This window comes from Felis catus, chromosome A1, assembly GCF_018350175.1.
Source record: "Felis catus isolate Fca126 chromosome A1, F.catus_Fca126_mat1.0, whole genome shotgun sequence".
In the NCBI taxonomy this organism is placed as follows: Eukaryota; Metazoa; Chordata; class Mammalia; order Carnivora; family Felidae; genus Felis; species Felis catus.
In genome coordinates, this window is record NC_058368.1 from 139,288,783 (window position 1) to 139,301,158 (window position 12,376).

Sequence of the window (12,376 nt, forward strand, 5' to 3'; positions counted from 1 at the left end):
CAGCCAATATTTTGAAAGCAATAATCCCACTGTTCTTTGGAACAGCTAAGCTTTACCTGGAGTGTGTTCAGGCATGTGTGCTACAGCCTAGGAAGGGCATTGGAAGCTAGATGGATTCCAGGCAAAGGGCATCAGGAGAATGGGTAGCATGGTTTCCAGAACTTTTTTCCAAAGAACCATATAAAATAGAACCAGGAATTGGGAACCATGGAATTTAGCTGGAAGAAGCATCTTCAGCCAGGGAGGCCATGTGAGAGACACCACAGATGAACTAAGCGGCAAACTAAGGCCACTGAGTGGCAGTTTTGAAGAGAGGGTTTTTAGTGAATCCAAACATCATTTCTTTATCTCTGGCACAGAATTTATTTCATGGAGAAAACTGTCTATGATGGGGGAAATGTCTTAATAAGTCTAATTTGGAAAAGAAAACCAAAGCTGGAGGCATCACAATCCCAGATTTAAAGCTGTATTACAAAGCTGTAATCATCAAGATGCTATGATACTGGCAAAAGAACAGACACTCAGATCAATGGAACAGAATAGAGAACCCAGAAATGGACCCACAAATGTATCGCCAACTAATCTTTGACAAAGCAGGAAAGAATATCCAATGGAATAAGAACAGTCTCTTCAGCAAATGGTGGTGGGAAAATTGGACAGCAACATGCAGAAGAATGAACCTGGACCACTTTCTTACACCATACACAAAAATAAACTCAAAATGGATGAAAGACCTAAACATAAGACAGGAAGCCATCAAAGTCTTCAAGGAGAAAGCAGGCAAAAACCTCTTTGACTTTGGCTGCAACAAGTTCTTACTCAACATGTCTCTGGAGGCAAGGTAAACAAAAGCAAAAATGATCTACTGGGACCTCATCAAGATAAAAAGCTTATGCACAGCAAAGGAAACAATCAGCAAAACTAAAAGGCAACCGACAGAATGGAAGAAGATATTTGCAAACGACATATCAGATAAAGGGTTAGTATCCAAAATCTATAAAGAACTTATCAAACACAACACCCGAAAAACAAATAATCCAGTGAAGAAATGGGCAAAAGGCATGAACAGACACTTTTCCAAAGAAGACATCCAGATGGCTAACAGACACATGAAAAGATGCTCAACATCACTCATCATCAGGGAAATACAAATCAAAATCACCATGAGATACCACCTTACACCTGTCAGAAGGGCTAATATTAACAACTCAGGCGACAACAGATGTTGGCGAGGATGCGGAGAAAGAGGATCTCTTTTGCATTGTTGGTGGCAATGCAAGCTGGTGCAGCCACTCTGGAAAACAGTATGGAGGTTCCTCAAAAAACTAAAAATAAAACTACCCTATGACCCAGCAATTGCACTACTAGGCATTTATCCACGGGATACAGGTGTGCTGTTTCGAAGGGACACAGGCACCTCAATGTTTATAGCAGCACTATCAACAATAGCCAAAGTATGGAAAGAGCCCAAATGTCCATCAATAGAAGAATGGATAAAGAAGAGGTGGTATATATATACAATGGAGTATTACTCAGCAATCAAAAAGAATGCAATCTTGCCATTTGCAACTACGTGGATGGAACTGGAGGGTATTATGCTAAGTGAAATTAGTCAGAGAAAGACAAAAATCATATGACTTCACTCATATGAGGACTTTAAGAGACAAAACAGATGAACATAAGGGAAGGGACACAAAAATAATATAAAAACAGGGAGGGGGACAAAACGAAAGAGACTCACAAATATAGAGAACAAACTGAGGGTTACGGGAGGGGTTGTGGGAGGAAGGGATGGGCTAAATGGGTAAGGGGCACTAAGGAATCTACTCCTGGAATCATTGTTGCACTATATGCTAACTAATTTGAATGTAAATTAAAAAATAATAATAATAATAAAATAAAATAAATACTTTATTGCCAAAAAAACAAAAAGACGTTTCCCTATGGTTTCTGATGCAATTAGAAAACAAACTTAATTTTGGAAACCACAACATTAAATGACTTTTAATGTTTCCTTCAATTCTAAACATTTTTTAAAATTCTTTGTTTATTTTTGAGAGACAGAGCACAAGTAGTGGAGGGGCAGAGAGAGATAGAGGGAAACACAGAATCTGAAGCAGGCTCCAGGCTCTGCTGTAAGCACAGAGCCCAACGTAGGGCTTGAAACCACAAGTTGTGAGATCATGACCTGAGCTGAAGTGGGACACTTAACCTGACTGAACCACTCAGGCACCCCTAGTACTAAACATTTTGAATGGCATGAAATGTCAGCTCTTACACGAGGTTATCTCATGCACATATATACATGGATATGATAAAACCATTAATCCTTTGATTTACAAAAATATGGTAATAATTACTGCAATTTGCTCTGTACACTTGATAATATGTGTTAAGGATCTTTCTATGTTAGTACATACACAGCCACCTCATTCTTCTAATGACTGCCTCATGTTCCTTTGTAAGGCTGTATCATAACATAATAGACATTTAAGCTGTTTCCAATTTGTTACTATTACAGCCAATGCTGAAATAAACATCACTGTAGTATACTGATGTTTATTACAAGCATGTATTTGGCACACATTTCTAGAATTGGAATTTTGAAGACATTCCATAAGACCCTACCAGTTTATTCTCATACCACCAGCTGAATAAAGATTTTGTTTCCCCATCCTTCTACCCTTCAATGATACTATCAATCTTTTAAATTTAAGATAATCAGATGCATGAAAAAATCTTATTGTTTTAATTTGCATCTGTTTGGTTGCCATTTCTGGCACACAGCTCCTAAAACCCTTGGAATTTCCTGAGTGACTTTTGCTATTCATAACAAGCCCCTTCCAGCCACACCTGAGTTTGTGTTAACGAGGTGACTTTTGGAAAGCACCCAGGGATAGGGGCCGGTTGCCAGGGGAACCAACTTTATGGTTAGAGGGATGGAACCTTCAGTCCCATCCCCTGATCTCTGGGGATGGAAGAAGTGTTAAAGAGTGACTGAGTCACTAATGGCAAAGATCTAATCAATCGTGTGTACATAAATGAATCCTTCACAAAACCCCCGAATGAGGAGCTCAGAGAACTTCTGGGTTGGCTTCCAGGAACACTTTAAAGTGCCTGAAGGTGGTGCATCTCAAATTCAAAGGAACAGAAGCTCTGGAACTTGAAAGATGTACTTCTTCATCTGGTTATTCATTCGTATCCTTTAATATCCTTTGTAACAAGCCAGTAATCTAGAAAGTACTGTTTTCCTGAGTTCTGTGAGTGGCTCTAGCAAATGAGCTGAGCCTGAGAAGGGGGTCATGGGAACTTCTGATTTATAGCCAGTTGGTCACGAGTTCAGGTAACAACCTGGACTTGTGATTAGCATCTGAAGTTGAAGGGAAGGGCGGTCTTCTCGGATTGACTTTGACTTTGTGGGATCTGATACTATCTTCAGACAGAGTGTCAGGATTGAGTTAAATTATATAACAGCCTGCTGGGGTTGCAGGATTGCTTGGTGTGGGAGAATTACCACACATTTGGTGACCAGAAATAGCAGAAGTGAAGTAGAATGCTGGGACTAGAGAAGACACGTAGGAGTGTGTTTTTTCACAAGAATCTTTGTTCATTTTTCTATTAGGTTGAAACTTCTTATTGATTTATGAAGGCTTTTTATTTATGATGGTCTGTCTTAGTTCAAGCTGCTGTAAGACTGGGTGGCTTAAACAACAAATATTTCTTACAGTTCTGCAGGCTGGGAAGTCCAAAATGAAGGTGCTGGCAGATCCTGCGTCTGGTGAAGGCTGACTTCCTGGTTTGCAGATGGCTGTGTTTTCATTGCAAAGAGAGAGAAGGAGAGAAGAGAGAGGAGAGAGGAGAGAGAGGAGAGAGAGAGAGAGAGAGAGAGAGAGAGAGAGAGAGAGAGAGAGGACCTTTAGTATCTCCTCTTATAAGGGCGCTAACTCCATCACCAGGGCTCCACACTCATAACCTAATTACCTCCCAAAGACCCCCATCTCAAAATACCATCACTTTGGGGGGTTAGGATTTCTTTCTTTCTTTCTTTCTTTCTTTCTTTCTTTCTTTCTTTCTTTCTTTCTTTCTTTCTTTCTTTCTTTCTTTCTTTCTTTCTTTCTTCTTTCTTTCTTTCTTTCTCTCTCTCTCTCTCTCTCTCTCTCTCTCTCTCTCTCTCTCTCTCTCACATTTATTTTTTGAGAGACAACAGAGCACAAGGTGAGTGGGGCAGAGAGAGAGGAAGAGACAGAATCTGAAGCAGGCTTCAGGCTCTGAGCTGTCCACACAGAGTCTGATGCGGGGCTTGAACTCACAAACCACAAGATCATGACCTGAGCCAGAATTGGAAGCTTAACCAACTAAGTCAGGATTTCAACATAAAAATTTGGTGGTGGTGGTGTGTGTGTGTGGGGGGGGGGGGGGGGGGGTGGGGGGGGTGTCACAGACATACATTCCACAACATTCCATGACAAACATTCAGTCTATAAGATGGCTGTTAGTCTTTTATGTAGTTTCTCTAGAATGTCATTTAACTTTTGTATTTAATTACATTTTAAAAATAGTTATCTTACAAGATTCAAAAATCAAAACTATACAGAAACAGAGAGCAGTCTCATTTCCACCTTTATCCCTTCACCTTGTTCCTCCCTATCCCCTGTATGAAATCATTTTTCCTGTTCTTCATTTTGTAAACATAAGCAACAATGTCCATATAGTCTTTCCCCTCATTTTCTTAATAAACTGTGTCAAACAGTAGACAATGTTCTGACCTCTATGAAGTGTTTTCACTTAATACACATTGTAGATATTCTAATAACCACTCCGCATCTTCCTCATTCTGTTTCTCTGCTTCTTCAGACTCCATTGTGTGGATGTAACTGTAGTTTATCCTGGACACTTGGGTCGTTTCCAACTATTTTACCATTACAAACAACAATGAAATAAATAACTTTTGGGATATTCTGTTTTGTATCCGGAAGTGTATTTGTAGGAGACAGATTCCTAGGAATGAAATTGCCAGGTCAAGGAACTATCACTTGCTTTTTAACTTTGCCATGACATCTTTCATTACGGAGATGTTTTAAGTTTTTATGGTGATTTTTTTCTATTTAAAACTGGAAGGTGGGGGCTGGGTGGCTCAGTCGGTTGAGCATCTGACTTCAGCTCAGGCTTTGCGGTGGGTTCGCACCCTGTCTCTGTCTCTCTCAAAAGTAAAATAAACACGAAAGAAAATTTTAAAAAATATGTTGAAGTGGCTACCTACCGCTTAAAAGAAAATGTCATCTTTGTATTATTCTTTGATTCACCCTTAATCTTCTTTATATCCTTTCTAAGTATTTTTAATCTTATAAGCATTCTTTTACATTATGTTTAATATATTTTTGAAGTCACTGCTACCGAGGCACGATTTATATTTATGTTAAAGTTTCACTTTTTCAAGTGTATGGTTCAATGAATTTTGACAAACGGATGTGGTTGTGTTACCACGGCTTTAATCAAGATGTAGAACGTTCCCATCACCCCAGAAAGTTCCCTCCTGCCCTTGTCGTCAAACGTTGAATTGATGAACTGAATTATCTGTTGGTAGACTGGGCTCCTGGAGTCTCTCTTCCGTATTTTATTTACAGACCGCCTCTTCTAGGTGTGAGGACAAAGGTCTGGCAGAGACAGAAGTGGTGGGGACCTTCACAGCACCCAGAAGATCTGGGAAGTTTATCTGGAGCAACTAGCGGGTGTTCAGTTGGGCTGGGATCAGCCAGTCTGCGCGGGGAACCCACTAACGTCAAACCCACCTGGGAATGTTTCTTCTCAACCAGAGTGTTCAGACCTTCGCGATTTATCTCCCTTTTAGTTTGCACCCATTCTCGCTGCCCAGATACTTGTTATCCTAGCCTCCTGAAGCCTTGAGCTTTCTCTGAAGCCTTGAACTGTTTTGGTCTGAAATTCACGGTTTGTGGATGTCTGTGTGGGCTGGACACGTATGCTCTAAGTGTGACCTTCCTTTGAAGGGTCTGAACATAGAAAGAGAAAGAGGACGCTAGCAATGAAAACCTCTGCAGAAAGAGGTTTAGGGATGTGTGCTCTGATTCACAGGGAAGTGTAACAAGTAACAAAGCTCATGATTCACATGTGGATTCAGCAGCTGTGCAGAGGAGGCAATGAGACACTAGTCAAAGTTTGATCTCCTTGCTGACTGTAAATGGACAAAGAATAAATATTGCCAAGCAGTCATAGTCTATATCACCAGCCTTTCAAAGGAATACCATACACTGGTATTCTTTTCTGGTCTTCAGGATTTACAACCACCATGCAAGACTGTTTATTTTGACAAACAATGTATGCAAGTAAGTCAAAGTGGCATTAATGTCTAAAGAAAGTCTTACTAATATAGGCAGTATTAGATAATCAATATATCAATAAGAACATATTAATGGATTTTTAATCAATTTATTGGTTATCTAATACTACATCTATTGCTATAGAGAAATAATTCCCAAATGTGACAGACTCTTAGAACTACCTTTAGAGCTTGTTGAAGATACAGACGTCCTGGAGAGTCTAATATAGTCATCAGGGAAGGTTTCTAGAAATCTGCATGCTGATCAAACTTCCTAGTTGGTTCTCACGTTGCTTTCTAGGGTCTATCCTTTAAGGGCATTACATTTGAAACTGGAAGGCTCGGGTTCCAGAGTTCTGGATTCTAGGCTTCCATTTACTGTCTGTGCAGACTTGATTTTAGCATGCCATTGCTCTGGGCCTCAGTGGATTCATTTGGGAAATGAATCACAAGCAGTTTTTTGGGCAGGGCAGACACAAGGTAAGAAGTATGCTTTTGAGAGGTTAAGCTGGTGAGTCCCTGTGGATAGGGTAATAAGGGCTAAGACATGGGGGCAGGAGGCTAGTGAGGAGGAAGTCACCACAGTATAGGAAGACCTGTAATGAGAAATGATGGGAGGAAAAGCAATGAGGGGTCAGAAGTGACAGAGGACACAGAGTGGGAGTCACAGGACTTGGTGACTGATTGGATATGCAGCGTTAAGCAGAGGAAGGGGAAAAGGGGGCTCCAGTGTTTCTACCTGGGTGACTAGGTCAATAGAGGCTGCATTTCTAGAAATAAGGACAGATGGATGAAACATGCAACAGCCCCCTCAGAGGATACTCCCTAATGGTACCGTGTTCTATTCCAGAACTTTCTTCCCCATCCTGACTGAAGAAGGATATGGGAATGCGCTATGGAAGATGCAGCTACCAGCTGGACTCCTTCCATCACCTTGAGCAAATCATCTCACCTCCCTCCTCCCTGGAACTTAGTTTCCTCATTTGTAAGTGAAAGAACGTGAACCAGAACTTCTTTTGGGATCCACGGACGATCTGCAGGGATTCCATGGACCTGCTGAAACTGTGCACAGGACTTTCATACATGGGTCTATCTAAATTTTTCTTTTTCTTTTTTTAAGTTTATTTATTTATTTTGAGAGAGAGAGAGAGAGAGAGAGAGCACAAAAGCAAGCAAGAGCAGGGGAGGAGCAGAGAGAGAGGGAGACAGAGAATCCCACGCAGGCTCTGCACTGTCAGCACAGAGCTCAACGCACGTCTCAGTCTCACGAACCATGAGATCGTGACCTGGGCCGAGATCAAGAGTCAGACGCTGAACTGACTGAGCCTCCCAGGTGTCCCTAATTTAAATTTTCTATGGAAAGGCCCTAGGCTGTCATCAAATTCTCATCAGTTAGTGACCCAGGAGGAAGTAACAGCTATTATTATAACAGATAACTTCTTAAAAAAAACTTTTTATCATGGAAAACTTAAAATACACATACACACAGGATAAGTGAGAATTGTGTCCTTGTTAGTCAAGTTTTAATAATCAATATGGTCTCTCAAGTCCTTTTTGAAGTGTTAGTATTTCATTGAATGTAGGTACCATTACTTCTGTTTGACTTTTTTTTTTCATGTATTACCTCTAAATGGGTTTTATTCTTTAAAAATTGGAGTTGGGGCACCTGGGTGGCTCTGTGGGGTAAGCCTCTGACTCTTGATTGTGGCTCAGGTTATGCGGGTTCATGGGCTTGAGCCCTGTGTGCTCATGCACTTGCTCTCTCAAAATAAATACATACACATTTTATTTAATTTTTTTGTGTTTTTAAAAATATTTTTATTTGTGGGAGAGTGCAAGTGGGGGAGGGACACAGAGAGGGGGACAGAGGAGCCCAAATGGGCTCTGCACTGACATCTGACAGCAGGGAGCCCAACACGGGGCTCGAACTCACAAACTGCGAGATCGTGACCTGAACCAAAGTTGGACACTCAACCGACTGAGCCCCCCAGGGGCCCCAAATAAATAAACACTTTTCAAGACAACAAATAAAGAAGTAAATAGTGGGTCTTTAAAAGAGGGAATGGTAAAATTCACAGACCTCCACTTCAGCCACTCATTCACCACTCGGGATTCTCTGTACATGGTGGTGAATGTGCTTGCTTCTTTCCACCCAGGTGAGATGTTGTGTTTTTTGTTTTTGTTTTTGTTTTTGTTTTTTACTCCTGTCAATTTCACTGTGTGTTTTTTTATTTAAAAAAATTTTTTTTAACGTTTATTCATTTTTAAGACACAGAGAGAGCATGAACAGGGGTCAGAGAGAGAGAGGGAGAAACAGAATCCGAAACAGGCTCCAGGCTCTGAGCTGTCAGCACAGAGCCCTACACGGGGCTCAAACCCACAGACCGTGAGATCATGACCTGAACTGAAGTCGGCCGCTTAACCGACTGAGCCACCCAGGCGCCCCTCACTGTGCGTTTATACCAAGAGTCAGTTGTATCTGTTTCCAAAACTGTGCCAGTTGTGGTAAGTATTAAAAACATGTAATTTCCTTCAACGTGTACCTAAAGTATTTAGTAAGAGGTCAGAGCATATAAACTGAAAAAAAACCAAACCAATCCACAACTTTACTCTTTGTCACCTATGCTGGTTTGAATTCTCTCTCCGCCGCTGGCCAGTCTCTCCCGCAGATGTCCAACATTTCTACTCGCTTTCAGCTCTCGGTGAGCAATCTCACATTTAGTCATTCACAAGGGCAGACCAGCTAGCTGTCTATCAGAGCTTTACCTCCTCCTCCACGGTGGCCTCGCGGATTGCCACTGAGGGAGGAGCTGGTTCTCAGCCTTCCCTCTTCCTCTGCCGCGGCTCCTCCCTCCCTCTCTGCCCCGCATCCGAACGAGCAGGCTTGGAATCAGGCAGGGAAGGACAAAGGACGCGTTTGAGACCAATGACTCTGCAATCTGGCACCAGGGCTCCCGAGGGACAGACGCCCAGATATTTGCCCGTTCTCCACGGGGCGCTTTTGGGGGTTCCCGCCTCACCACGGACCTCCCGCTTCACCACGGACCTCCCGCTTCACCACACCCTAGTACAGGCGCTGCTTCTCCATTTATGACTTTCCACTCAGCTCCTAACTCCTGAGGACTATGCTGGGCTCGCAGGCGGAGGTCTTGGACAGGGCTGTTGCACGATGATCAAGTTCAGCTACCTTCAGTGAGGTCCCCTCTGACCACTGGGGTGCACACCTGCCTGCCCGCCACTGGGGAAGCCTGATGATGGTAGGAGTGCCCTTGTTCTCCCTGTGCACTCTCTTCTTCTGCAGCCAGGGGCAGCTTCCCGCTTTAAACTTTTCTAGGCACAAGTCCAGCTTCAGGTCGTAGTGACCTTCCTCTCCAGGGTTCCACATCATGCTCTGCTAGCTGTTCACTTGAAGGTCACTTTCTGACCTTATCTTCAAAGAAATTCCTTCTATCAACCTCCTCCCTTTCTCGTGTAGCCTGGAAGTTGGTGATAAGCTAAGTTGTGGTGGAAAATTTTGGCCATGCCCCTTAGCAAATCGGGCAAAGATGATGTGCGTCCTCTCTTAAGACGCGTGTACTCATAACCTTTATTCTCAGTTGTTGGGCCTCAGGCAAAATTGAGATAAGGGAAGTGTGCCATTTAAACATCCACTGTAGAAATACCACTTAAAATGGGAAACGGGGAAAATGTGAGTGTGAAAGGGAGTTACTTCCATGAAAGCTGTTAAACGTTTGGGAAAGGCAAAAAAACAAAAGAGAAAACCCGAACCCAAATCATTACAAAGATCCTATAGAAATAGGTGCAGGTGAGATGCCTACTGATTTAGAGAATCATAAAAATCAGTAAGATTATGTCCATAGTGTTCAAGAACTTTAAGTTCCTGCTTCTCCCTTTTTTCCCCCCTAAGAGAAAAATTTATTATTTGCTGCCACACAAAGAATAATATAGTACTTAAATGCACATTGTTGGGGCGCCTGGGTGGCACAGTCGGTTAAGCGTCCGACTTCAGCCAGGTCACGATCTCGCGGTCCGGGAGTTCGAGCCCCGCGTCAGGCTCTGGGCTAATGGCTCAGAGCCTGGAGCCTGCTTCCGATTCTGTGTCTCCCTCTCTCTCTGCCCCACCCCCGTTCATGCTCTGTCTCTCTCTGTCCCAAAAATAAATAAACGTTGAAAAAAAAATTTTTTTAAATGCACATTGTATCTATGGGGACAAAAGCACGCCAGGCAGTTACGTTTTTAAAGCAAAGAAACAACAGAATATTCATCTACTTTCATTTTTGAGCGTCTACAAACTTAACTCTATTATCTGAAAAAGTCACACGTTTCTGAATTTGTACTTATAAATCTTCAAACACTTGCAAGTTCACATTAGACAATAGATGAAATCTATAGCCAGATTCCAAAAATTCAGGTATGTGAATGGAGAGTTCATACATGGCTCGGGCGTGTCACCAGCGGATTTCAGAAAAATCCCGTCATCCCTCTTCTGAACTTCACAACCCATGGTTTAAAGTAAGACAGCATCTGCCAAGCCCCGTTCCTCTGTCTTTGTGGTCAAATCTTGGTTTTGGCTGCTGTCTTCCTTCAGGATTCAGAGAGCATGCACCACCCACTGGGCCAGGAAGGGGTTATTGTCATCGGTGCCGCAGCTGTCTAGAACCAAGAGAGTGCCATCCAGCTCATTTGCCTTGCCTTGGATATCTTTATTCTCATAACGTAGATTTCCAATCGGACAAATGAAATGGGACTTCTACCCCTTGGCCACATCGGAGATGTCACCTGCTGCTTTTATGCAACCAGAGGTGCTGAACATGTTCGTGCGGTCTTTTCCGGCTCCATGAATCAGTCATAAAAAGATTAGATTACTAGGTTATTGTAAAAGGATATAACTCAGGAACAGCTAGAGGGAGGAGAGGTATAGGGCAAGGAATGGGGAAAGGGCCTGGAGCTGCCAAGCTCTTTTGGAGGATGCCACTCTCCCTCCATCTCCACGTGTTCAACCAACCCAGAAGCTCCCTGCTTCTCTCTAAAGAGGGTGTGGTGATCTCCACTGAGAGGATCCAAGACTAACTGCAATCATCTGCCTTGTACTCAGGGAAAGTGAAGAATGACATACTGTGTTGTGTTAGAAGTTAAAAGCAGCATTTAAGGGGTGCCTGGGTGGCTCCACTGGTTGAGCGACGACTTTAGCTCAGGTCATGATCTCACAGTTCATGGGTTCGAGCCCCGCGTCCGGCTCTGTGCTGACAGCTCGGAGCTTGGAGCCTGCTTTGGATTCTGTGTCTCCCTCTCTCTCTCTCTGCCCCCCTCCTGCGTGCACTCTGTCTCTCTCTCAAAAATAAATAAAAATTAAAAAAAATTTTTTAAAGCAACATATAAGGTAAGTATCATTGATATGTAAATATCTTCTTTGTAATTCCATATCTTCTTTGTAATTCCTTCCTTTAACTAACTTCTTAATTATCAAACACCTACCAGTTTTAATAGAGTTGGCTAAAAGTTTTGCAGAGAATGCTGTTTTCCCTTCTCTGTACATTCTTCCCTTCTTCCATATTAATAGAGTTTCATTTTTTTTCCACTGGGCTCTAGCTTCCCAGAATAAAAATATTTATCTTTGTCTCTTGCAGCTTAGCATAACAACATGACTTAATCGTGGTCAAGAAATATATGTTGACATATCTTTTGGTAGCTTCTGGGAATGTTCTTTAAGCAAAAGCTACCATATGCCCTTGCCCATGTCTTTTATGCCCATCTTCCAACCTACTACCTGGAATACAGATATGATAGCTGGAGCTCTAGCCACCATCTTGGGTCATGAGGAAAAAAAAAAAAATGGAAGGCGGCTGGGTCTCTGAGGACTTTGTGGAACCAAAGTGCCAGAACAACATGGAAGTAAATGTCTGCCTTCTTTAAACTGCTACTGTTTTTGGTCTCTGTGATTCATGGTCAAGCTTAACCATAACTGAAATACAGGGCTTGGGACTAACTATTTTTTTCTGAGCAGAAATGCAATCCGCTCTGCATATTCTATTAAGAAACTTA

The 12,376-nt window shown here is 42.4% G+C and overlaps 1 long non-coding RNA gene across 2 annotated transcripts in view; it reads right to left on the reverse strand.

Moving 5' to 3' along the window:
• Nucleotides 1-2,173: 2,173 nt before the first annotated feature.
• Nucleotides 2,174-12,376, reverse strand: part of LOC123386659 — a 40,684-nt gene continuing 30,481 nt past the window's right edge. The window contains exon 3 of one of the 2 annotated variants that reach the window (XR_006600900.1): nucleotides 2,174-3,808. This is a non-coding gene — a long non-coding RNA (uncharacterized LOC123386659). Of the gene's footprint in view, nucleotides 3,809-10,426; nucleotides 10,470-12,376 lie in introns of those variants that run through there. The other variant, XR_006600898.1, reaches the window with a different exon arrangement.